This window comes from Podarcis bocagei (assembly GCF_964188305.1).
Source record: "Podarcis bocagei genome assembly, chromosome: 2".
Taxonomy (NCBI): Eukaryota; Metazoa; Chordata; class Lepidosauria; order Squamata; family Lacertidae; genus Podarcis; species Podarcis bocagei.
Window position 1 is genome coordinate 30,945,899 of NC_138126.1, and position 26,922 is coordinate 30,972,820.

At 48.1% G+C, this 26,922-nt stretch overlaps 1 long non-coding RNA gene across 1 annotated transcript in view; it reads left to right on the forward strand.

Moving 5' to 3' along the window:
* The first annotated feature begins 302 nt into the window (after positions 1-302).
* The window catches only part of LOC308581713, a 36,786-nt gene continuing 10,166 nt past the window's right edge, over positions 303-26,922 (forward strand). The window contains exons 1-2 of the long non-coding RNA XR_014005205.1: positions 303-370; positions 6,156-6,266. This is a non-coding gene — a long non-coding RNA (uncharacterized lncRNA). The remainder of the gene's footprint in view (positions 371-6,155; positions 6,267-26,922) is intronic.

The following is a 26,922-nucleotide window of genomic DNA, read 5'->3' on the forward strand; positions in this document are numbered from 1 at the left end:
TGTCACATGGGTGGTGTTTGGGACAAACTGAAAACTAAGAAAATATCTACCGAAAGAGAATATTTAAATTATTAAACTGGGAGCTTTCCCCCGCACCCGCACCCGCCTTCCCATCTTTCCACAATGGTTTGCAACAGCTCATCATGGATGTCAAGGTTTCCACAGAAGGATGAGAGAAGGAAAGTGGGAAATGTATAATGTAAGGGTCTGTATGCAGCCAGCAGGCTCATTTGCATATGGTTCTGTGGAGAGGGAGTTGAGAGGGTGGAATTTTCAACTTGTGTGACAGTTGAAATGACAGTTACAACAGTTTTCCCTAAACTGAGGGCTCAGGCAGTGTGTAAGGGGAGCGTTACCTGAACACCTCAAAGTAACAGATAGGTAGCCGTGTTGGTCTGCCATAGTCAAAATAAAAAAATTCCTTCCAGTAGCACCTTAAAGACCAACTAGGTTAGTTCTTGGTATGAGCTTTCGTGTGCATGCACACTTCTTCAGATACCAAGATATCTGAAGAAGTGTGCATGCACACGAAAGCTCAAGCCAAGAACTAACCTAGTTGGTCTTTAAGGTGCTACTGGAAGGAATTTTTTTACCTCAAAGTAAGAATGAAAACTCAGCCTCGCCTCATCACACTTCCATGCTGAAATTCAGGTTCATCCAATAAAATTGGCTCACAGGACTTTGGGGGACAAACAAAGGAAAGTACTTATTCGCACAACTCATAAATGGTTTGTGGAATTCACATCCACATGATGCAGTGAGAGTCACAAGCTAGAATGGCTTTAAAGCAGGGGTAGGGAGGTTCAATCACTGAGGTCATAGAGAGACACCCACCTGGTGATGCCACATGCCTGCAAGATTTTGTGTGGCAGCTACTTGGAAGATGGTATTCAGTGAGATGGAACCTACTTTATGGAACACACTCCCTTCTGATATATGCGTGTGCCAACAGTTGATTGTTTTTAGCACACGTTTAAATCGCTTTTGTTCAGGCAAGCCTTTGGGAGTGGCGATGCTTCCATTTATTCTGATTTTGTAGGTCCTTCAGTTACTTTATATTTATCTTTATGTTTTACTTTGTATTTTGCATTGTATTCCCAGTGGTGCTGAGATTGTTCCATCAGCACAAGCATTTTTGCTTGTCCGACAGAACGATCTTCTGTCTCCTTCCATGTGTCTTATTGGCGCTTCTCCTGACCCTCTAGAACTGATCTTGGGGGAACATGGGGCCATGCAGAAGGAGAAGAGGGGGCAGCCCCATTGTGCTAAGGGAAATCGTTGCACTGACTTCCACTTGGACAATGACGTAGTTGCTTTTAATAAGATTCAGACCACTTGGAAACCCTTTGCATTAGTGGTCTATAAATTACCATCAATTGTTAAAATATATAATAAATAAATAATTTTCATGTTTTCATAATTTTCATGTTGCTGCAGGCAAACAGTGGGAGCTCTCTATTGACTTCATATCCTACTAGGCACTTTATGAAATCACCAGGGAAGTAGGAAGCTCGGCTTGTTCTGATGCAGCAATGTTCATCTTATGTTCATACACGTAAAAGGTTTTGTCTTGGTTTGGCAGGGTGGGAATTGTTTTGAGTGAGTGACTTAGAGTTTGGTGCCAGTGCTAGAGGTCAGGGCCCACTAGTGCACATCCAGTAATGTTCAAGGCCAGACGCAAAGCTTTTAGTGGCTGCGTTGCAGTTGATAGTTGCTTGAATGCTACAATAGGTTGTAAGCGTGGATGCCAACTCAGGCCAAGGCTACTAAATGTGTTTAAAGTAACAAACCTATCTCTATAAAATTCATAAAATCTCTATAAAAAACAACCTAGGAAACCCTAGCACAAGCGCATGGCAGGAACGTAATGTGGGGTCTACTTAATAATGGAAATTCCAGGGAAAGGGTTCATGTATCTTCCACATCAAATTTTAAATCTATTTCTTTGTTATTCATTGGATACTTTATCTTAGCTTATTTGAATTAGTTTTTCTTCTGGATTTATGAACTTTCTAGAAAGGATATCTGTATATGTTGATGACGAGTTAATAGTATTTTTTAAAAAAATAATGTTGTATCTTAATAGGCTTTTTAGAAGCATTTTTCAAAACAAGACTTGAGGCAGCACAGAGAGCATTTAAAACATGCAGAAATTTAAAAGCAAACCAATGGCCTACAACAATTATCATTTAATTGGCCTACATACAATTATCATAACTTGCTGCAAGACAGACCCAAAAAAGAAAACAACAGAACACCTCTAGTCATCACATACAGCTCCCAAGTTAAAACAGTACAACGCATCATCAGAGATCTACAACCTCTCCTGGACAATGACAGTTCTCTTTCTCAAGCTCTGGGAGGAAGACCTTTCATTGCCTACAGACAGCCACCTAATCTTAAACAACTCCTAACCCACAATAATACTACAACCAGACTTAACATGGACACTGGCACCAGAGCCTGCAATAAACCCAGATGCCAACTTTGCTGCCACATACACCCGGACAACACCATTACTGGCCCCAACAACATCACACATACCATCTCGGGACTATTTAATTGCTCATCGTCTAACATTGTGTATGCCATCAAATGCCAACAGTGTCCTTCAGCTCTCTATATTGGACAAACAGGCAAGACCTTACGCCAAAGAATAAACGGACATAAATCTGACATCAAGAATCACAAAACAGAGAAACCAGTAGGAGAACACTTCAATCTCCCAGGACATTCTATACAAGATCTCAAAGTAGCTGTTTTACTACAAAGGAATTTCAGAAATAGACTGGAAAGAGAAGCTGCTGAATTGCAACTCATTACCAAACTCAAAACTATGGAGAGACCTGGTTTGAACAAAGACATTGGATTCTTATCTCATTATACATGACTAAGCCATTTTTCACCTTCTCACCCCTTGCCTTTTCCTGGAAGACCTATTGCAGTCGTTAAGAGTCGTCAACAGGCTCATCTCAGCTATCTGCCAATCTCCCATTCCCACCACCCTTCTGAGTAATACCCCTCCCCACCTTCTCACAATATAGAAGGATCTGGCAACTTCTGTTTCAGTGTATCTGAAGAAGTGTGCATGCACACGAAAGCTCATACCAAGAACTAACTTAGTTGGTCTTTAAGGTGCTACTGGAAGGAATTTTTTTATTTTAACAATTATCATGTAATACTAAAACCACACACCCCTATAAAAATAACCAGAGTCATCAATAGCAACAGTAACTTACTAACAAAATGCTGATCAAAAAATTGCAGCATTCAGTTGCAATAATTTCTGAAGGACTTGGCTGAGTTCAATATGAAAAATATATGCTATGATAGAACCAAACTCCAACACTTTAAAAAGTCCCCTTGACTTCACTGGGGGAGTTAATTCCATGCTTCAGTTTTTACCAAGGAAATCAATGGGACTGAATATGTGGTGTGTACACAACCAGCACAGTGTCAAGAAGTAGTTCAATGACCAAGTAATCAAACAAAAAATAGCTGAATGGCTAGTTAAACACCTTTTCATATAGTTAGATGGTAATTAGAATTGATTTATGAACAATAGTTCAAACTGCCTAGCCAAACTACTTTTGGTGATGATTGACTACTACAGTTTAATTACTCAGAACAGCAATTACTTTCATTCAGGTGGAAGGGAGCTAATATTTAAATTATTCATAATTTATTATCATACTGAAAACTGTGGTTGAAATCCAGTGTTAGTCATGCTCAGAGAAGATCCAATGAAATCAAGTGACTTAAGTGAGGTCTGCTCTGGGTATATTACCAGATATCACCTTGTATAAGAAGAATACAGGCAAATTTGAAGGTACCAGCAAAGAGTCTTCCATAGAATCACAGAATTGTAGTGTTGGAAGGAACTCCAGGGGTTCATCTAGTCCAGCCCACTTCAATGCAGGAATCTCAACTAGATCATACACAACAGATGACCATCTAACCACTGCCAAAATGCCTCTGATGATGGAGATCCACTGTCTCCCAGGGGAGTCTGGTGAACAGTTCTTATTGCACACCAAGGCACCCGAGCCACAAAGTTCCTAGGAGAACAATAAATCACACTGACATTGAGTATTTTGGTTTATGGGTTCAAATAGGCCACAACTTTGTTGGTTACAGATGTGAGTGGTTTGGCTTAGGCATTGGGGTGAAGCCAGGCTATATCTTGACTCCTGCCCGTCTGCAGAGAGTCCACTTAAGGGTAAACCACCGATGGGGACGCCCTATGACTTACATCAAATAGGGACACCCCAAGGGTCCCCATAGTTCAGGCTTCAGACAGGATTCACACCCCAGATCCCTTTAACAGGATACCCTTACTGAGGAGGGGCAGGCGAAGGCCTCCACTGTTGAACAGCTCTTACCATCGGAAAGTTCTCTCTGGTGTTTAATTGAAATCTCCTATCTGTATCTACTAAGAAATAAGTCCCATCAATACTGGCCCAGTTGTGCCCATTTTCCTCCAAGGATGGGATGAGAAATCTCCTAATTTAGCATAGTGGGGAGTACATTTTCTTCATGCTTATCTTCACAGGGTTACTCTCATTCCCATATCCCGAGATATCATACTGAAGATTGGCCCATTGACTGATTGCCTGCCCTGCTCCGTTTGACAATCAGATAATGTTTCCCTTCCTTTCAGGCTCTAAAAAACAAGTCTTTTTCGTGACATATAAGAACATGATTTGGGTAATAAGAAAGAGCCTTCAAAAGCTTTTTGCACATTCCACTTCAGGGCTTCTTTTATTCTGTAACAAGTTTCCATTCTTCAGACACCACATTACCAGCCTCACTTAAACAATCCCATTCTGCATTAACAATTACCGGGCTCTTTGCCTTCGTTAAGAGGAACAGCTAAAAATGAAGGGCAGCTTTCCTGGCTGCCTCCACATGCTCGGTTCCTCGGTGGCTCATTTTGTTACATGGAGGGGCCTCCTGTCTCTGCAGGTACGGTGATTCATAGCTGCTCCAAGAATCTACTCTGAATGGTCTTCATGACACTGCTCATTCTTATCTGCCCCGGCTTGCTGCCCTATGGACTTCTTCTAACTTGACAACAAAATGACAAGTGAAAGACCATCATTTGAATTCTCACTCAATTTATCAAAGCCCTATTCAGGTATTTGTTTCTGTCCTGTGGTGACAGGCCAGCTAGCACAATCCCCTCAGCAAAACACCAGCAATGTCCGCCAGCTGATGCAGGATTGACACAATCTGAAAGGAGCTACCTCAACATATGTATAGTTTCATTCATGGGATGGACAGGAATCCTGGCTAAGCAGAATGAGGCAATCAGATGCCAGCTAGGAGCGTGGTCAGTGCAAGTGTGTTGGCAGGAATCTTACATACAATATGTTAGCATTCTGTGCCTTTGCAACAACTGTTGGATGTGTTGGGATACAACTCAGCTTGTGCTGTAGGCTAACATATCTGCATGGGAAGAGTAGACACAGAAGAACCTCCAAACCTCCTAGACTATCCCACTTGTGCTGACCTCTTGCTCTTCCTTCAGTGTTAGACTGATACTCTCAGGGTTGCTAGCTTCTTTCCTACGTCCTGCTTCTTCATCCTCACCTTGGGAGAGGAAGCATCTTTGTGTGTTTCTCCTGCTGAGATGAAAGAGCAAGTGTGGCTCTTTGCATCTTAGTTACATAGAACTGGGATCTTTCTTATCAAGTATGTGCTTCCTGCAATAAATAAATATGTCTTTTTTCTTTACTAATCTCATTCTGATGGTAAAGTGTGCTCCTCCAACAGGGATTGGGTGTTCTGTTCTGTTCAGGTTCTGAAAGCACCAATAATAACCTCACACACAAAAAGCAGCACTCTTAAATTCATTTTTTCTACCTTTCAAAGCATATTTCTATACTTTCTCGGAAATGGGGGATGAGGAAAGATAGACAATGCCTTGAGGAAGAAGAGATGCTAAAGAGTGCTTCCAGGGCTCAAGGGGTGAAACTCTTCTCAACAATTAGCCAAACTAGAACGCATCTAATTTGCACAAGCTATTTAGAGTACAGATCTCAGCCTTACTTGGCATGGAAAAGGAAATGTGTTTTTGTGTGTGTACAGAACCTGCAGAGGTGGGCATATATCATTTTGCACAGAAGTTAAAGAAAATGCATTTTCTGGCTCAGTTTTGCAGGTGGGAAAAAGGATGCGCAATTTTCCACAGCCTGATCTTATTTGGTGCTATCGCTTTAAAGAGGTATATCCTGGTAGCATCTCCAGGGCAGCTTGCAGCATCGGTAAGCTTTTGTTTAGACAAGTCTTTATAAACATTCTTCACATAACAATGAAAACGTAAAAGAGGCCCAAATGAATGTGTTGCTGTGACTGGTTTGTGGAACAACCTTGCTAATGTGGCAGCTCGTATAAAATATTTATAACCCACAGAGTACCATCTATTACAGCATGCAGCAGAAGAAGGGGGAAAAAGAGAACAGCAACATCAGCCTAGCATCTGCACACTCACTGGTGTCTGGAGAGAGGGGGATATTTTTAAATCAAACAGGGATCTAATGTATGCGACTGTCGGGTGAATTTCTTCCAGGTGGATGCCAGAGGAAGGGTGTGCTGGCAGGCATGGTTCAAATAAGAGAAGTCTCTCTCTCAAAAAAGTGAGAGGCAGCAGCAACAAAGACAATCCATGCATTTGATGGACTACAACACCCATCATCCCTGACTATTGGCCATCCTGGCTGCGGCTGGTGGGAATTGTAGTCCTCCAGGAGGATGAGCATCAAGCTGTGATGAGATACAGGAGGCAGGTGGAGGAAGATACATATCGGAGGAGGCAGCGATAAAATGAGTATCAGTCCTTGAAACATGAAGCTCTGGCTGAGAAATAGGTAAACAGGATAAATTTCAGTTGACTTATGAGTACACAAGCCATAGGCCAGGGCATAATTCAACCCGCTACGCACATTCTCTGTAATAAAACTACCCGATATTTCAAGCTGCCAGCACACAATACACACAGTCTTCAAAGGAGCATATAATCAAGAGTCAATCATATTCTTAAATAATCATAAAACAGACAGCAACGATCAGATATCCAGCAAGCGAGGTCCGTACACAGAAGCAGCCTTCATCACACAGAGCCACTGTGGGTGCTAGCGATGCTCATCTTTGCCCCATTCAACTGACTGAAGGATAAGGGGGTCAAAAAACAATGTAAGTTGCACAAAGGGATTCAAACCGAGGGAGGTATGATGCTTCAGCCGGTACAAAAGGTCAAACCAGGAGAACCAGTATTCAGAATTGAGTGCAACCAGTGAAAGCAAGCCAACTCATAGGGAGATTAAATGAGAGGAATTGGGGATAGCACAATGTATTAACCGAGGCTCCCTAAACCCTTTAATTTTTCCTGTGTATGTAATGGGTTGGTGTCAGAGCTGCTTGAAGATCCTAGCTCACAGAGGATCACGCTAGCCAGCGATCATTAAGTAAAAGTCTTTATTGAATTACAGTTTCCATTCTCACGCTGCTGCGCGCAAACTCTACGTCTAGTAGCTAGATCGGCGAAGCTCCGTCTGAATCTCCGCCCCTTGTGCACCAACTTAATATCCTAGCCTTGCTCCACCTTTTCCGCCTGACTGTCCTCCTCTGGGTCCCTCTACCCCCCGGGGCTTCTTCCTTCCGGGATTCTTCTGACGCTGACCCGGACCCTCCTGCCTCCTTGCGCCGGGCTTTAGGACCTGGTTCCCTTTCGGGGCTGCTTACTGCGCCGCCTTCCTCTGCATTTGAACTTGGCGCGCGCGCCCAACCTTCCACCTTCCTCTTAACCGTTTCTTCGCTCCCCGATGGAGGTGTGGCCACTCCTGACTCATGCCCTCCCTCCTGTGGTGAGCTGTCAGCGCTTCCCCCCTGGCTCCCTTCCTCTTCCCTGCTTCCTGGCGGTGACGCTGGTCCCGATTTCCAGCTGCTCCCCCCTGAGTCCCTTCTGGCTCTATCTTCCTGGGGTGCCCCCCTTGACTCCCCCCTTGCCCTGGCCACTGGTGCTCCTTTCTGTGAATCCTCTGATTCACTGGAAAGACTAGGAGATCTCGGGTCGTCGTCATCACTCATCTTTTCTTCTGCCTCCTCCCCTTCGCTCTCTGTTTCCTCCCTTGCCCGTGCCTCTGCTCCTAAACCCCTGACATCCATCCCCCCCTCGAAGCCCCCCATTCCCCCCTCCCCTCCTTCCGGTGCTGGAGCTGGGGGCTGCTGTTGCAAAGGGACGAACGTCGGATATCGGTCGCTTCCCGTGGCGGGCCTCCATCTGAAGTCTTCCGGTTCTTCCTCCCTGCTCTCGTCGACGACGGTCACCTCCGCTTCCATCTCTGTGCCGCCGTGCTCGAAACCAGGGTCGTCCCCGAAAATGTCCATGTCCGTCTCTCCCTCACTTCCTCCTGGCGGCGTTGCTCGTCCTGAGCATTCCAGCCACTTTCTGCGGAACTGCTCCTCTGGCCTATCGTCCCACCAATACGAGGGTTCTGAGGCGGATCCCGAGGGTGACCCCTCCGGGGAACGGACGTCTCGTGTCGGTTCCTCGTCCGAGTCGAACCCCCGGAACGTGCTGGTCGAAAGCGTGGGCGTGAAAAGCCAGTCGTCGAAAAAGTCTGCTGGCATAGGTCTATGTGGGAAGAGGGCATGAAACTCGTCTTTGAGCAGAGGTTCGTCTAAGGCGTAGCCCGGCACCCAGCTGTTCGCACTGGCCGGGGTGCCCTCCTTGGCGAGAAAGTATTCTACCCCCTCTTCCCCCCATCTGGAGTCCAAAATCTCCGTGACTTCGTTGATGCGCTCCTTCTGTGCCACTCCCGCGTGCCCTGTTCTGTCTCTGGCCGGACTCGGCGCCGTTCCGGGTTCCTGGAACCTGTGCGGTGCCTTGTAGGGAGTGAGCACCGATCTGTGGAATACCGGATGCATTCTGGAACCCTCCGGAAGTGCCAGTCTGAAAGCTACCGGGTTGACCTGCTCTTCGACTTGGTAGGGCCCCAGTTGCTTGTGCCCTAGTTTCTTCTTGGCCAACGACCTGGCCGGCACTGCGTGGGCTGCTAACCAAACCCAGTCTCCCACGTGTAGCTCTTCTCCAACCCTTCTGTGCTTGTCTGCTTGTACCTTGTATGCGTGCTTGGCCAGCTCCAGGTGGCGCCTCAGCTGATCGTGGACTTCCTGCAGCTCCGACGCGAACGCATCTGCTGTCTGCGGCTCCCCCTCCCCCATTCTTTCCAGTCCCGGGAAGGTTCTGGGGTGCCTCCCGTTGTTGGCGAAGAACGGCGTGACCCCCGTGGACACGTGCTTCGTGTTGTTGTAGGCGAACTCGGCAAGCGGCAGGTAATCCACCCACGTCGCAGGCTGTTGATTTGCATAACATCTCAGGTACTGCTGCATGATGGCATTGACCCGCTCCGCTTGCCCGTTGGTCTGCGGGTGTCTAGCCGACGCCAGGTTGATCTTGACGTTCAGGAAGCCCATCAGCTTCTGCCAGAAATTCGAGATGAACTGCCGCCCCCGGTCGGACAGAATAGACCGTGGCAGACCGTGAACCTTGAACACGTGGTCTATGAACAGTTTGGCGGTTTGCTCCGCCGTGGCCACCTTAGCACACGGAATGAAATGGGCCATCTTGGAAAACAGGTCCACCACCACCAGCACTGCCGTCTTGCCCCTTGAGCTGGGCAGATCCGTGACAAAGTCCAGGGCCACCCTTTCCCAAGGTTCGACCGGAGTTTGCAGCGGTTCCAACAGTCCGGCCGGCGGTTTGTGCACTGGCTTGGCCCTCTGGCAGGTGTCACACCTCGCCACGTAGTCTGCGACCTCCCCTCTCATTCCAGGCCACCAGAAATCCCTGGCTACTAATTCCACCGTCTTCTCCTTGCCAAAGTGCCCGGCCGTGGGCGCGTCGTGCAGCTGCTGCAGCACCTTGGCTCGAAGTTCGTCTCCCGGCACGTAGATGGCCCCTTTACGGATGAGCAATCCATCTCTTAGCTGGAAACCGTCGGCCGCTGCCTTGCCCCTTTGCACCTCTGCCATCTTTGCTTGTGCGAAGGAGTCCCCCTGCAACGCTCGTCGCACCGCCTCTAGGTCCACGGTCGCCGCGGCGCACGCCCACACTGTCGGTGCGAAGATGTGCATGGCGGCCGCTGGTGTTGCGTCCTCCAGATACTGTGGCTTACGGGAGAGAGCGTCTGCCATGATGTTGGTGTCCCCCGGGACATACTCTATTCGGAAGTCGAAGTTCGCAAAGAACTCAGCCCAACGTATCTGCCTCTGGTTCAGGAACTGTGCCGTGCGCCAGTGCTCTAGATTCTTGTGGTCCGTGCAAACCTGCACCGTGTGCTTGGCGCCGATCAGAAAGTGCCTCCACGCCTTGAACGCTGCGTGAATGGCCAGCAACTCCCTGTCCCATATGGTGTAGTTCTGCTCGGACTTGCTGAGCTTCCTGGAGTAAAACGCTCCCGGTCGCCACACCCCCTGCGGGTCTTTTTGCAGCAGGACCGCCCCCACGGCTCTGTCCGAAGCGTCTGTCTCCACCCTCATCGGCTTGCTGGGGTTGACATGAAGCAGCTGCTCTTCCGACGCGAAGAGACGCTTGAGTGCCTGGAAGGACTGCTCCGCCTGCTCTGTCCAAATGAACTTCTTTTTCTTGGAGCTAAGCGTGTCAGTGATGGCCGCCGTCTGCATCGCGAAGCCCTTGATAAACTTGCGATAGAAGTTCGCAAAGCCGACAAACCGTTGGACCTCCTTCCGGTTGCGCGGGCTCTTCCAATCCAACACCGCTCGAACCTTGGCGCTGTCCATGGCGAGCCCCTTGTCAGACAGCTTGTAGCCCAGAAAATCCACCTCCGGCACGTCAAATTGGCACTTCTCCAGCTTGGCGTAGAGCCTATGTTGCTTTAGCCTGCTCAGCACTTCCTTGACGTGTTTGTCATGCTCCTGCTGCGACTCCGAAAAGATCAGGATGTCATCTAAGAAACAGACGCACGTCTTGTAGAGAAGTCCCGCCAACACGTGATGCATAAATGCTTGAAAAACGTGGGAGCCATTTTGCAATCCAAAAGGCATAACTCTATATTCGTAGGTCCCCAGTGGCGTGAACATGGCTGTCTTCCACTCATCACCCTCCCGCATGCGAATGAGGTTGTACGCCCCCCGCAGGTCCAACTTGGTGAATACTCTGCCCTTCCGTACCTTTGCGAGGAGGTCGTCAATTCGGGGCATGGGGAAGTCCGATGGCCTCGTCACACTGTTCAAAATCCTGTAATCCACTACGAGTCTCTTTTGGGGCGTGTCCCGCTTCTTAACAAAGAATACGGGACTGCCCCCCACTGCCCTGGACTCCCGGATGAAGCCGCGCTGCAAATTATGATCAATGAACTCCTTGAGTTCTTGCAGTTCGTCCTCTGACATGGAATACAGTCTCCCTTTAGGCAGCGCCGCCCCCGGCAGCAGGTCAATTTTGCAGTCATATGGTCTGTGAGGGGGTAGCCTGTCTGCCTCCTTCTCGCAGAAAACTTCCAAAAATTCAGCGTACTTGTGGGGAATCGCTTGCAGCGTGCCTAGCAGCAGCTGTGACTCCTCTTCCTCTCCTTCCTGCCTGGGCACGATGCAGTGTTCAGCACAAAAGGAAGAGCCGAAGGTCAGCTGCCTCTGGTACCAAGCCATCGTTGGGCTGTGCTTGTCCAGCCAACTCATGCCCAATACAACGGGCGTGTCAGATAGTTGAGTGACGTTGAAGCTGATGATTTCCCTGTGATTCCCAAGTCGCATCACCATTGGTGGCGTCTGCTTCACCACTTGCCCCCCGAGCAGCTCCCTGCCATCCACCGTTACAACCTGCAGGGGCAGTGTGGCCGGCAGCAACTGCACAGCGTGCCTGTCGACAAAGTCCTGCCCTATAAAGTCCGCATTGCTGCCTGAGTCAATGGTGATTGGCACGTCTATGGTGATTCCAGTGGGCAGCTGGAGAGATGCTGTGAGCCTCACTACTGGTTTGGGCGGGAGGGGGTTCACGGGCTGTAAAATCTCTGGGGACTGCGTCACTAACACGTCTGGCTGGGCCCCAGTGCCTCTTCCTCCAGCCAGACTGCGTCGTTTCCCTGCTGTGGTCCTCCTTGCTGCGTTGCTGCAGTCACCATTGCTGAGGCTGCAGTGAGCTTGTGGGGCCTCTGGGGACACTCTTTTGCCATATGTCCTGGTTCCTCACAGACGTAACACTTCCTGTTCCCTCTAGGAGGCTTCGCTTTCACTGCTGCCGGTGCTAGGGCTCTGGTTGCTGACTGAGCCCTTGCACCTCCAACCTCCATAGGTTCGGCTCCTCCTCCTGGCGGAGGCGTGGATTGCGCCCGCGCTGCTTCTCTGGGAAGGAAGGAGGGGCCCCCGGCTGGTTCGCGCCCTCCACGCCCTTCGTCCTTCCTCCACGGACGGCCTTCCAGCCTCACCCCCACTGCCAGTGCCCTCTGAACGACCTCCTGGGTGGTTCGGGGTCTCTCCCCCCTCGCGATCTCATCTTTAATCGAGTTGTGCAGCCCCTCCCAAAAGAGGTCTCTTACAGGAGCCGAATCTCTGTCCCATTCCAGGGCACTGACCAAGGCGAAAAAGCGGGCATGATACTGCCTGACGCTGGCCCTCCCTTGTCTCAGCCCATGCACCTCCTTCCGTGCAAGATCCACGTCAATACTTGATAAAAAGCACCCATCCATCGCTTTAATAAAGGCATCCGCATTCTGGAGCGCCGGATCCTTATCTCTCCATAAATTACGTAGCCATGCTTTCGCATCCCCATGCAGATGGGACATGATGAACCCCACTCTCTCTTGTTCATCTCTAAAGTCTTTATGCAGCAGTTGCAGTGCGCACAGTACGTCGGCTCTAAAGTTGGGATACTGTTGCAGGTTCCCATCGAAGTGAGAGACCAGCCCGCCTGTCCGTCTCGCCAACCCAATTCCCTCCTGCCGGGGGGTCTGCTTTGTCAGCACGTCTAACCTGACCTGGAGATCCCTGCAGGCGGCAGCTGCCTCCTCCTCTCTCTTCCTGGATGCGAGAACCTCGGCGTTCAGTTGTGCCACTGCTCTTCTGAGGTCCTCTATCTGCTGCTCAGCCGTCATGTCGTCCGCCGTTCGTGAGCTCGCTAGTAGGCACCTGTTTCTCTCCCCTCCTCGAGGCTGTAGATGCCCACAATGGAGAGACGGAGCTTACTGTCAGAGCTGCTTGAAGATCCTAGCTCACAGAGGATCACGCTAGCCAGCGATCATTAAGTAAAAGTCTTTATTGAATTACAGTTTCCATTCTCACGCTGCTGCGCGCAAACTCTACGTCTAGTAGCTAGATCGGCGAAGCTCCGTCTGAATCTCCGCCCCTTGTGCACCAACTTAATATCCTAGCCTTGCTCCACCTTTTCCGCCTGACTGTCCTCCTCTGGGTCCCTCTACCCCCCGGGGCTTCTTCCTTCCGGGATTCTTCTGACGCTGACCCAGACCCTCCTGCCTCCTTGCGCCGGGCTTTAGGACCTGGTTCCCTTTCGGGGCTGCTTACTGCGCCGCCTTCCTCTGCATTTGAACTTGGCGCGCGCGCCCAACCTTCCACCTTCCTCTTAACCGTTTCTTCGCTCCCCGATGGAGGTGTGGCCACTCCTGACTCATGCCCTCCCTCCTGTGGTGAGCTGTCAGCGCTTCCCCCCTGGCTCCCTTCCTCTTCCCTGCTTCCTGGCGGTGACGCTGGTCCCGATTTCCAGCTGCTCCCCCCTGAGTCCCTTCTGGCTCTATCTTCCTGGGGTGCCCCCCTTGACTCCCCCCTTGCCCTGGTCACTGGTGCTCCTTTCTGTGAATCCTCTGATTCACTGGAAAGACTAGGAGATCTCGGGTCGTCGTCATCACTCATCTTTTCTTCTGCCTCCTCCCCTTCGCTCTCTGTTTCCTCCCTTGCCCGTGCCTCTGCTCCTAAACCCCTGACAGTTGGGTTGGGCTTCTAAGGAGACAATGCCACCCCAAAGGGATATTGTATCCCCTAACTTTAAAGCTCATTTCAGGTAATATAATTGTGAGGCGATGGGAAGTTTATGCCTGTCCTTGTTCATGATATTTCTGCACCTCCACAGACATAATAATAATAATAATAATAATAATAATAATAATAATAATAATAATAATAATAAATTTTATTTATATCCCACCCTCCCCAACCAAAGCCGGGCTCAGAGCTGTTAACAGTAAAATAATACAGCATTCTAAAATCAATTCATTATAAAATCAGTTCAAATCAAATTAATGGCAACCATTGGGCTAGAGTTCTGTGAGGATTATCAGAGGGGGTCAGGCTGTGCCTTGGCCAAAGGCCTGGTGGAACAGCTCTGTCTTGCAGGCCCTGCAGAAAGGCGTTAAGTCCCGCAGGGCCCTAGTCTCTTGTGACAGAGCGTTCCACAGCCGAAAAAGCCCTGGCTCTGGTTGAGGCCAGCCTAACCACTCTGTGGCCCGGGACCTCCAAGAAGTTTTTGTTTGAACACTGTAAGGTCCTCTGTGGGACATACCAGGAGAGGCGGTCCTGTAGGTACGAGGGTCCTAGGCCGTATAGGGCTTTAAAGGTTAAAACCAGCAATCTATAGCAAGAGATTTCTAAAATTCTGAATACAATGCAGCAGCAGTTTTAGAAAAAAGAAAAAAGAAATACCTAAAAATAAAGATGAGCCTTATCTGGAAAGGACCGAAACATTAATTGCAATTATTTTGAGAAATACGGTTGTTTCCACAGTGATACTCACAGCTAATGAGGTGGAGATAAATTAAGCCCCGGCCTGACAGATCTTTTACAGGGGGAGGAACATCTGGCATTCAAGAGCTACACCAATCAGGTCTCAGATTAATCTCTGCAAAGCAGCACGTTTCTCCCTTGCTCACTCTCTCGCTCTCCAGTCATGACTGCTGGTTCAGAAAATAGGTTGTTGAGTGAGCCACTGCAGAAATCTTCCTGTCATGAAGAACTCATTAGGTCAGCAATAAAGTGATTTATCAAAGTTTTGGATAGCAGCCACCGGCTTTGCCTGTACAACAGATTCAATTGTGATGCTTAAAAGCAAAAGCTTTACAAATTGCCATTATAATCTCATAAGTATGCCTCCTCCATAGACAGGTTGCTCCTGGCCACTGAAGTGGACCAAGCAATACAATCCTTCTTGACCTCTATTATGCATTGTCACCCATCCAGATGTGATCCATCAAGCTAAGTATTCATATTTCAAATTCTGATGAAAGGGAGATTGTGCTGGGGGAGTTCCTACAAGGCAAGAGATACTGAATAGCATATTATTACCTTCTCTCGAATGAACAGCATTGCTATTTTTTTTTTGTTTTGTCAAAGGCCTGTAAAGTATTGAGGAAAGGAACAGAGAAAGCATACAGGGGAAAGCTCAACCACAGGCAAATATTCATTTCATACACATAGAGAGGCTTGTACACAGAGAATATTTGATTTATCCTTTGCTACAGAAGCACTGCATACAGCTCTGGTGTCCCATATTCTCCCAAGCTGGCAAGAGATCTGTGTACCTTTAACACATATACATGCATGCATACAAAAAACAAATTATGAAGTGAAGCACATAGCGCATCCTAGGGACTTGCACACGCAGCACTTCTTAGGATTGACAAAGGTGAAGTGCTCCGTTCCTTGGAAGGATGGGTGTTTGACTGACCCATTCATGTCCAACATCTCAGGCAGATCCACAGGATTATTTGTTCCTCAAATGTCAGATCCCCACGGGTCCCAAACCTTGAGATCCAGAAGCCCTGCATTTGGTTGGTAGCAATCTGCCATAAAAGGGAGCTACTGATGCCTTATGCCTCTTAAGTTCTCTTCTTGCGCACCTGCAAGGCATCTAGCCAGGAGAAAATACTGCCACCTGCTACATGATGTGGCCTAGGCTGATTGAGCTGTTTCGTCATGACTAGTGGGTTTTCAGGTTTCTACAGAAACTTGCTTTGCTCTTAAATCTGAACAATTCTTACTTCTTTGTTTAAAGGCTTCTTTAGTTAAAAGCACTCTGTGTGCAACTGCCATCTATGCCAATTTACTTCCCCCACCTATTTGGCTGCCTGCTACAGTTCTGCACTGCTGTAGGTTCTGTTTTCTTCATTACACCTTGATAGACACCTCTTGTATCTGAACCTTTAGTCTGATAGGATCAGGGCATTAAGAACTTGCGGGTGCACCAACCTTGGTACCTCATCAATGGAGAAGGTAAAAGATAAAGGGACCCCGGACCATTAGGTCCAGTCATGGCCGACTCTGGGGTTGCGGTGCTCATCTCGCTTTGTTGGCCAAGGGAGCCAGCGTACAGCTTCTGGGTCATGTGGCCAGCATGACTAAGCCGCTTCTGGCAAACCAGAGCAGCGCACGGAAAGGCCGTTTACCTTCCCGCCGGAGCAGTACCTATTTATCTACTTGCACTTTGACATGCTTTCGAACTGCTAGGTTGGCAGGAGCAGGGACTGAGCAACGGGAACTCACCCCGTCGCAGGGATTCGAACCACCGATCTTCTGATCTGCAAGTCCTAGGCTCTGTGGTTTAACCCACAGTGCCAGCCGCGTCCCAAGTGGGTAGCACGTCTCCATTTCATCAATGGAGAAAGTGGAGAGCATTTCCAAAAGCAGGCCAATGCACTTCCAGAGAGTTCCATAGTAGGCACAACCTGGATGACCTTGAAGGACTTTGCCCATGGTCCACCTCACACAGCAGAGTGCCCCTCATGCTTGCCTTTCCTCTGACCCCCAGGTGAGAAGACAGGAGGGTGGAATGAAATGTCAGAGATGAGCCTCCAAACACATAAATGCTCAAGAGAACCTGAAATTAGTTAGAAACCATCTCACCCATCCCAATTGTTTAATGTCAAAGGCTTCAGAGGCATAGATTCAATCAACAATGAAGAGGAAGCCAAGGAGTAAATGAATTAGAAGTCACACCTTGCCTGCCATTTTTCTTCCTGGGGTGAGACATATCATAAAACATTTACAGTTTCTTTGGTGCTAGCAATCAATGTAAAGTGTCATTTGTATACAGCTCACATCTTCCCAAACTAGGGGAAGCCCTGAAAAACCTTCCTAATGTCAAGCAGTAATTGCATTTTTATAACATTAATCACCTTTTATCATTACTTTTCAATTTGTTGAGTCAAATGCCACATTTGCTAGCATTAGGCTTCTGTACTGCCTCTGCATTAATTACACAGACAGATTGAATTTGTTACCACGTTGTTAAGACCCAGCACATAAATAAAAATAAGTGGACTTCCTTTCTCAAGGTTCTAATAATAGGTTAGGCCAAGACTCCGATTAGTACTTGTCACATCATCCAAAGAGTATGATGAAAGCTTCTGGGGCAATGGGGGGAAATGGACTGTGAATTCAGAAATTATTCCTGCCACCTGAGGCAGTTCCTGGTGCACTTGAAAGACAAGGGTGGGGCAGTCATTACTATAGCAGGGCATCTTGCTGCTTTAGCTCTTTGGTTCCAGGCTTCTGGGGTGAAGAGCTTCACTGGTGACTTCTTTGTTAAGAAGACGTTAGAAGGCTGGAACAAGGCGTTCCTGCCTGTCCCTGATGTATGCAGACCTATCACACCCGATGTCTTAATGCTGCTTCTGCCTCAATTCTAGTTCCTTTGTTCTCCTTTCGCAGTTGTTTTCTGCTGTTGCTTTGGTAGCATTTTATGGGCCATTCTGGACTAGGCATGTTGCTGGATGCTATCAGAGTCATATTGTATGGACACTCCATCTTGTTCTGGGTATACAGAACAGCTGCTTCACTGGCCATTGGGATGCAGGGATACCTTTCGGCCCAGACTACTTGTCAGCGGGTGACAAGGCAGGGGTTGCATTGGGAGGGACTGTTGCCCACCTTTCATTGCCTGGAGGCAACCTTGCCTCACCATTTCGTCATCGACTTGGGTGAGACTGATTTCATCCAACAGACTGGAATCAAGATCCTTGCCAACATGTTGAATTCGGACACAGGGTCCAGGTACGTTATTGGTTTCGTTGGTGCTCTTGGAGTGACATGTATGAAAAGTGGTTGACCACCCCACCAGGGTTGATAGGGGCTACTCCCCCCCCCCAAAAAAAAAAGCCTGGTTAAAGGCTTTATTTTCTCTCACGGGGAGTATACATTCCACACGGGACAATCCATTCTGAGCTTCCCCACTTTTACTGGGATGGTGGGTGTCTACTCCTCTGTTATGGGTTGCGGCCTCTTCTTAGAGAGCTCTTTTTGAGCTATTGTTTGTTTTGGGAAGGGGGAAAACACACACAGACAAAACAAGAATTTGCATTATTATACAATCGCTCATTGAATTTCTAAACAAAAGACTTCCAATTCTTTTTTCGCCCTTTCGTTTGCTGTCTTATTTTTTTCTTTTTTATCTTTATGTGTGTACAGTGGTACCTCGGGTTAAGAACTTAATTCATTTTGGAGGTCCGTTCTCAACCTGAAACCTGAGACATCACTTTAGCTAACAGGGCCTCCCGCTGCCGCCGCACAATTTCTGTTCTCATCCTGAAGCAAAGTTCTTAAGCTGAGGTACTATTTCAGGGTTAGCAGGGTCTGTAACCTGAAGCGTCTGTAACCCGAGGTACCACTGTATGTATTTGTATTTTAATTCAATAAAGATGTTTTTGGAAGGAGGTGAACTAGCTGGAACTGTTTGCCTCCTGTGGATGTTAGTTCAGGTGGGAAAAACAAGTTAAGAGCTGGCGGCATAGTCATCTGAGGCAGGGGCGGGGGTTACTGGGCATGGATTTAAACTTGGCATGCACACTGACCCAATGGGGCCACAGTGTGCTTGTCAAGTTCTTATGCCCAAGGTGCTCAGAGCAAGTAGGAGGGATTCCTTCCTATCCTTTTTTCTGAGGCCATTGGCAATGCCAATAAACATGCCCAGGAATATGGAGGGACTTTATCCCTCCAGTAATAGTCTCCCTGCCCAGTCTATGTTTTGACCTGGTTAATCAGGTTACATGTTTTGTAGATTCTCTGAGCTGATATATTTTTAACAAACTATTTTCCAAAGTTGGTGTCCTAAGTCTTCTTTAAGAGTGTGATGGCAATATAAGCATACAATAGAGTTACAGCTATGTGAGAACACACCAGGGAATTTGTAATAATACGAAGAGATAGAACTCTTCATGATCCCAATATTTTCAACTAATTTATAGCATTCTCAGTCTTCTAAAAAAAATAACTATATAATTGTCTAATATTAAATATGAAATGTCTGACAAAGGTTTACTAGGAAAAATTATTATCTGGAATTCATAAGAGATTGCTGAAGTCTAAAAAGCACATGGATCGTAATTTTGAAATAAGATGGGAAAGTGTCTTGGGAACTCAATTATCTGAAGAAAAATGAGAAAATAACTGCTTCAGCTGTGTTTATGTGTGTAAATGTTTAAAGTTTATATTTCATAGAATCATAGAATCATAGAATCATAGAGTTGGAAGAGACCACAAGGGCCATCGAGTCCAACCCCCTGCCAAGCAGGAAACACCATCAGAGCACTCCTGACATATGGTTGTCAAGCCTCTGCTTAAAGACCTCCAAAGAAGGAGAATCCACCACACGCCTTGGCAGCAAATTCCACTGTCGAACAGCTCTTACTGTCAGGAAGTTCTTCCTAATGTTTAGGTGGAATCTTCTTTCTTGTAGTTTGGCTCCATTGCTCCGTGTCCGCTTCTCTGGAGCAGCAGAAAACAACCTTTCTCCCTCCTCTATGTGACATCCTTTTATATATTTGAACATGGCTATCATATCACCCCTTAACCTCCTCTTCTCCAGGCTAAACATGCCCAGCTCCCTTAGCCGTTCCTCATAAGGCATCGTTTCCAGGCCTTTGACCATTTTGGTTGCCCTCCTCTGGACACGTTCCAGTTTGTCAGTGTCCTTCTTGAATTGTGGTGCCCAGAACTGGACACAGTACTCCAGGTGTGGTCTGACCAGAGCAGAATACAGTGGCACTATTACTTCCCTTGATCTAGATGCTATACTCCTATTGATGCAGCCCAGAATTGCATTGGCTTTTTTAGCTGCCGCGTCACACTGTTGGTTCATGTCAAGTTTGTGGTCAACCAAGACTCCTAGATCCTTTTCACATGTACTGCTCTCAAGCCAGGTGTCACCCATCTTGTATTTGTGCCTCTCATTTTTTTTGCCCAAGTGCAATACTTTACATTTCTCCCTGTTAAAATTCATTTTGTTTGTTTTTGCCCAGTTCTCTAATCTGTCAAGGTCGTTTTGAAGTGTGATCCTGTCCTCTGGGGTGTTAGCCACCCCTCCCAGTTTGGTGTCATCTGCAAATTTGATCAGGATGCCCTTGAGTCCATCATCCAAGTCGTTGATAAAGATGTTAAATAAGACCGGGCCCAAGACAGAACCCTGTGGCACCCCACTAGTCACTCTTCTCCAGGATGAAGAGGAACCATTGATGAGCACCCTTTGGGTACGGTCAGTCAGCCAGTTACAAATCCACTGAGTGGTAGCAAAGTCAAGACCGCATTTTACCAGCTTCTTTACAAGAATATCATGGGGCACCTTGTCAAATGCCTTACTGAAATCAAGGTAGGCTATATCCACTGAGTTCCCTTCATCTACCAGGCTTGTAATTCTGTCAAAAAATGAGATCAGGTTAGTCTGACATGACTTATTTTTCAGAAATCCATGCTGACTATTGGTGATCACAGCATTCCTTTCTAGGTGCTCACAGACTGTTTGCTTAATGATCTGCTCCAGAATCTTCCCTGCTATTGATGTCAGACTGACTGGGCAGTAATTATTTGGGTCCTCTCTTTTCCCCTTTTTGAAAATAGGGACAACATTTGCCCTCCTCCAGTCTGCCGGGACTTTGCCTGTTCTCCAGGATTTCTCGAAGATGACTGCCAGTGGTTCTGAGATCACATCTGCCAGTTCTTTTAATACTCTTGGATGCAGTTCATCTGGCCCTGGAGACTTGAATACATCTAAACTAGCCAAATATTCTTGTACTGTCTCCTTAGTTATTCTGGGCTGTGTTTCCTTTGCTGAATCATTTGCTCCAAATTCTTCAGGTCGGGCATTGTTTTCTTTATCGGAGAAGACTGAGGCAAAGAAGGCATTGAGGAGTTCAGCCCTTTCTGTGTCCCCTGTTTGCATTTCACCATCTTCTCCTCTGAGTGACCCCACTGTTTCTTTGTTCTTCCTTTTGCTACGAACATACCCATAAAAGCCTTTTTTGTTGCTTTTAACCTCTCTAGCAAGCCTGAGTTCATTCTGTGCTTTAGCTTTTCTGACTTTGTGTCTACACGTGCTGGCTATTTGTTTGAATTCCTCTTTGGTGGTTTCCCCCCTTTTCCATTTTTTGTACACATCCTTTTTTAATCTTAATTCAGTTAAAAGTTCTTTAGATAGCCACCCTGGCTTCTTTAGGCACCTTCCATGTTTCCGTCTCATTGGTATTGCCTGACGTTGTGCTTTTACTATCTCCCTCTTAACAAACTCCCAGCCATCATGAACTCCCTTTCCTTTTAGTATTGCTGTCCATGGGATCTCACCCAGCACTTCCCTAAGTTTTATGAAGTCGGCTTTCTTATTTCTTATTTCAGAGACATTTCACACCTGAAAGGATAAGAAAAGTTAGGACCAAAAAAAAGAAAAAAGAAAAGAAAATTGTAGGATATATGGCACTGATAAAGCTGATTTCATGCATATTTTCTGGGAGTATCCCAAACTCAAAGTTTATTAGAAAGATATTTTAGTACTATGGGCTGAGCCACTGATTGCTCCACTCACTAACCCTCTTGCTATTCCCTGACATTAATGCCCTGGAGCTCCACACAAAACTCTGCTGTTGTTTAAAACATATTTTTTCTCCCTTTCCCATGTCCTTTCCTTTCTCACTGTACTCAAACCTCTGCTTCTTCCATTCGTCATCTGCCACATGTGAGAAAAATAAAGGATGTGGGTCCCTCAAATATTCTCTAGTACTTTACTCAAACTTCTGCTGTGGTTTAAACCTACAAACCTACAATCTTCCTCTCAGTTGCCTCCATCCCTGCTTCACTCAAACTTCTGTCATCGTTTTAAACTACCACTTTTCCCCTCTCTCAGTGTTTCCCTCCCCCTGCCTTCACACACCCATGGTATGGCCACTGCTCTCGTGCAACCTGCCTACTCTTGTACTCCCCTCCACTACCCTGCCTTTGTGTAATTCTAGGATTGTTATGGGGTGGCGCTGTGGGTTAAACCACAGAGCCTAGGACTTGCAGATCAGAAGGTCGGCGCCCATTGCTTGGTCCCAGCTCCTGCCAACCTAGCATTTTGAAAGCACGTCAAAGTGCAAGTAGATAAATAGGTACCACTCCAGCAGGAAGGTAAACGGTGTTTCTGTGCGCTGCTCAGGTTCGCCAGAAGCGGCTTAGTCATGCTGGCCACATGACCCGGAAGCTGTACGCTGGCTCCCTCAGCCAATAAAGCGAGATGAGTGCCACAACCCCAGAGTCAGTCACAACTGGACCTAATGGTCAGGGGTCACTTTACCTTTACCTTTAGGATTTTTATGAGGTACTACAAATTCTTAAATTGGGGCTGCACAGTGACAGCCTTACATTTTAATGTACATTGAAAGAAATTATGTGCTGTTGTTGTTTTTTAAAAAACACCATGGAAAATTCCAAATACAGTGGGACCTCCAATTGCAAATGGGATCCATTCCAGAGGTCCGGCCGGATCCCAAGGTTTTTGCAACCCGGGGATCACTGTTATACACATGTGCGCAGTGGTAGACCGCTTCGGCGCATACGTGTGTGGCAAAACCCGGTCAAATACTTCCAGGTTTGCCACTTTCGCAACCTGAAGTTTACATAACCCAAAGGTTGCGTAACCCGAGGTGCTATTGTATGCCACAAAGGGGGGGGGGGAATCTAATTATAAGAAATCCTTCATAGATCAAAGTAGCAGCTTCCATTTTCAGGTGTCTTAGTCCAATCCGGTATCTAATACAAGGTTCGCCAATGTGATGACCTCCAGATGTTGTCATGGTCAATAGTCATAGATGATGGGACTTGTAGTCCCAGAAACATCTGGAGAACAGCACGTTGACTAAAAAGAGAGAGAACCTGCTGTCTTTGAAAGGTTCACTGTGTCTAGGAGGACTCTCCTGTGTGAGTGTCTGAGGGCCCTGCTCTTGCCGCTTACCACCTACCTGGCCCGGGGCGGGGCCTGAAGCCTCACAGGGACTGCTGTGCTCTGCTGCCCAGGAGGACTCTCCTGTGTGAGTGTCTGAGGGCCCTGCTCTTGCCGCTTACCATCTACCTGGCCCGGGGCGAGGCCTGAAGCCTCACAGGGACTGCTGTGCTCTGCTGCCCAGGAGGACTCTCCTGTGTGAGTGTCTGGGGGCCCTGCTCCTTCCTGCCACTTACCACCTGGCCCAGGGCAGGTCCTGACGGGCCTCACTAGGACAGTTGCTGTTACTGCTGGAGGGGTGCAGAGTCCTTTTAAAATGTTTTAAAAGTTTTCTTTTGAATTTTTTGTATGTGGGGGGGGGTGGATGTTTATTGGGCCTGGGAATTTGTTTGATTTTATGTTTTTGTAATTTTTACTTTCTTTGCCGCCTCTATTGCATCTGCAGAAAACAGCAGCAGGAGACTTTTTCAGGTGGTTCACAATTTAGCGGAACCACCTACGACATCGGGGCCCAGTACGGGCCACATGATCTCCTGCAATGATTTTGCAAAGTTTTTTGCAGATAAAATCGCCCAGATTCGGGAAGAAGTAGACTCCACCGTGGGAGCAGGGCCAGGGCGGGAGAGTGCTAGAGTTCTGTCTAGTCAAGTTGTGTGGGATCAATTCCAATCTGTTACCTCCAAGGATGTGGACAGGCTGCTTGGACGAGTGAAGCCAACCACCTGCCTCCTGGATCCTTGCCCATCCTGGCTTATAAAAGCTAGCCAGGAAGGACTGGGCGACGGGCTTTGTGGGGTGGTGAATGCTTCCCTCTGTGAGGGAGCCTTCCCAGACCCGCTGAAAGAGGCAGTTATTAAACCGCTTCTTAAAAAACCATCTTTAGATGCGGCCACGATGGCCAATTATCGCCCAGTCTCAAATCTTCCATTCTTGGGCAAGGTGATTCAGCGAGTGGTTGCTGAACAACTCCAGGCACGCCTGGAAGAAGCGGACCATTTGGATCCCTTCCAGTCGGGATTCAGGGCTCATCATGGGACTGAAACTGCCTTGGTCGCACTGGTTGATGATCTCCGGTGAGCTAGGGACAAAGGTGAGAGCTGTTTCCTAGTTCTGCTGGATCTCTCAGCGGTGTTTGATACCATCGACCATAACATCCTTCCGGACCATCTTGAGGGGCTGGGGGCTGGGGGCACTGTCATACAGTGGTTCCGCTCCTTCCTCCTGGGCCGTGTTCAGAAAGTGGGGGGGGATGAGTGTTCAGACCCCTGGGCTCTCACTTGTGGGGTGCCTCAGGGTTCTGTCCTCTCCCCCATGCATTTCAACATTTACATGCAGCCACTGGGAGAGATGATCAGGAGGTTTGGGCTGGGTGTTCATCAGTATGCGGATGATACCCAGCTCTACCTCTCTTTTAAATCAGAACCAGTGAAGGCGGTGAAGGTCCTGTGTGAGTGTCTGGAGGTGGTTGGAGGATGGATGGCGGCTAACAGATTGAGGTTGAATCCTGACAAGACAGAAGTACTGTTTTTGGGGGACAGGAGGAGGGCAGGTGTGGAGGATTCCCTGGTCCTGAATGGGGTAACTGTGCCCCTGAAGGACCAGGTGTGCAGCCTGGGAGTCATTTTGGACTCACAGCTGTCCATGGAGGCACAGGTCAAATCTGTATCCAGGGCAGCTGTTTACCAGCTCCATCTGGTACGTAGGCTGAGACCCTATCTGCCTGTAGACTGTCTCGCCAGAGTGGTGCATGCTCTGGTTACCTCCCGCTTGGAGTACTGCAATGCGCTCTACGTGGGGCTACCCTTGAAGGTGACCCGGAAACTACAACTAATCCAGAATGCGGCAGCTAGACTGGTGACTGGGAGCGGCCGCCGAGACCATATAACACCGGTCTTGAAAGACCTACATTGGCTCCCAGTACGTTTCCGAGCACAATTCAAAGTGTTGGTGCTGACCTTTAAAGCCCTAAACGGCCTCGGTCCAGTATACCTGAAGGAGCGTCTCCTCCCCCATCGTTCTACCCGGACACTGAGGTCCAGCACCGAAGGCCTTCTGGCGGTTCCCTCACTGCGAGAGGCCAAGTTACAGGGAACCAGGCAGAGGGCCTTCTCAGTAGTGGCGCCCTCCCTGTGGAACGCCCTCCCATCAGATGTCAAAGCGATAAACAACTACCTGACATTCAGAAGACATCTGAAAGCAGCCCTGTTCAGGGAAGTTTTTAATATGTGACATTTTAGTGTATTTTTCATCTTTGTTGGAAGCTGCCCAGAGTGGCTGGGGAAACCCAGCCAGATGGGCGGGGTACAAATAATAAATTATTATTATTATTATTATTATTATTATTATTATTATTATTATTATTGCTAAGTTTTCAGTCCCAAAGATGTTTGAAATAGCTCAGTTTGTGCATTAGCATAACATTCCAGGTTTTTTTCTCTTTCATATTACTAATTGTCAGGGATTTAGGAGCAGAGGCAAGGCCAAGGGAGGAAACAGAGAGCGAAGGGGAGGAGGCAGAAGAAAAGATGAGTGATGACGACGACCCGAGATCTCCTACTCTTTCCAGTGAATCAGAGGATTCACAGAAAGGAGCACCAGTGGCCAGGGCAAGGGGGGAGTCTAGGGGTGCACCCCAGGAAGATAGAGCCAGAGGGGACTCAGGGGAGAGCAGTTGGAAATCGGGACCAGCGTCACCGCCAGGGAGCAGGGAAGAAGAAGGGAGCCAGGGGGCAAGCGCTGGCAGCTCACCACAGGAGGGAGGGCATGAGTCAGGAGTGGCCACACCTCCATCGGGGAGCGAAGAAACGGTTAAGAGGAAAGTGGAAGGTTGGGCGCGCGCGCCAAGTTCAAATGCAGAGGAAGGCGGCGCAGTAAGCAGCCCGGAAAGGGAACCAGGTCCTAAAGCCCGGCGCAAGGAGGCAGGAGGGTCCGGGTCAGCGTCAGAAGAATCCAGGAAGGAAGAAACCCCGGGGGGTAGAGGGACCCAGAGGAGGACAGTCAGGCGGAAAAGGTGGAGCAGGGCTAGGATATTAAGTTGGTGCACAAGGGGCGGAGACTCAGACGGAGCTTCGCCGATCTAGCTACTAGACGTAGAGTTGCGCGCAGCAGCGTGAGAATGGAAACTGCAATTCAATAAAGACTTTTACTTAATGATCGCTGGCTAGCGTGATCCTCTGTGAGCTAGGATCTTCAAGCAGCTCTGACAGTAAGCTCCGTCTCCTCTCAATTGTGGGCATCTACCACCTCGAGGAGGGGAGAGAAGCAGGTGCCCACTAGCGAGCTCACGAACGGCAGACGACATGACGGCTGAGCAGCAGATAGAGGAACTCAGAAAAGCAGTGGCACAACTGAATGCCGAGGCTCTCGCATCCAGGAAGAGAGAGGAGGAGGCAGCTGCCGCCTGCAGGGATCTCCAGGTCAGGTTAGATGTGCTGACAAAGCAGACACCCCGGCAGGAGGGAATTGGGTTGGCGAGACGCACAGGCGGGCTGGTCTCTCACTTCGATGGGAACCTGCAACAGTATCCCAACTTTAGAGCAGACGTACTGTGCGCACTGCAACTGCTGCATAAAGACTTTAGAGATGAGCAAGAGAGAGTGGGATTCATCATGTCTCATTTGCATGGGGATGCTAAAGCATGGCTACGCAATTTATGGAGAGATAAGGATCCGGCGCTCCAGAATGCAGATGCCTTTATTAAAGCGATGGATGGGTGTTTTTTA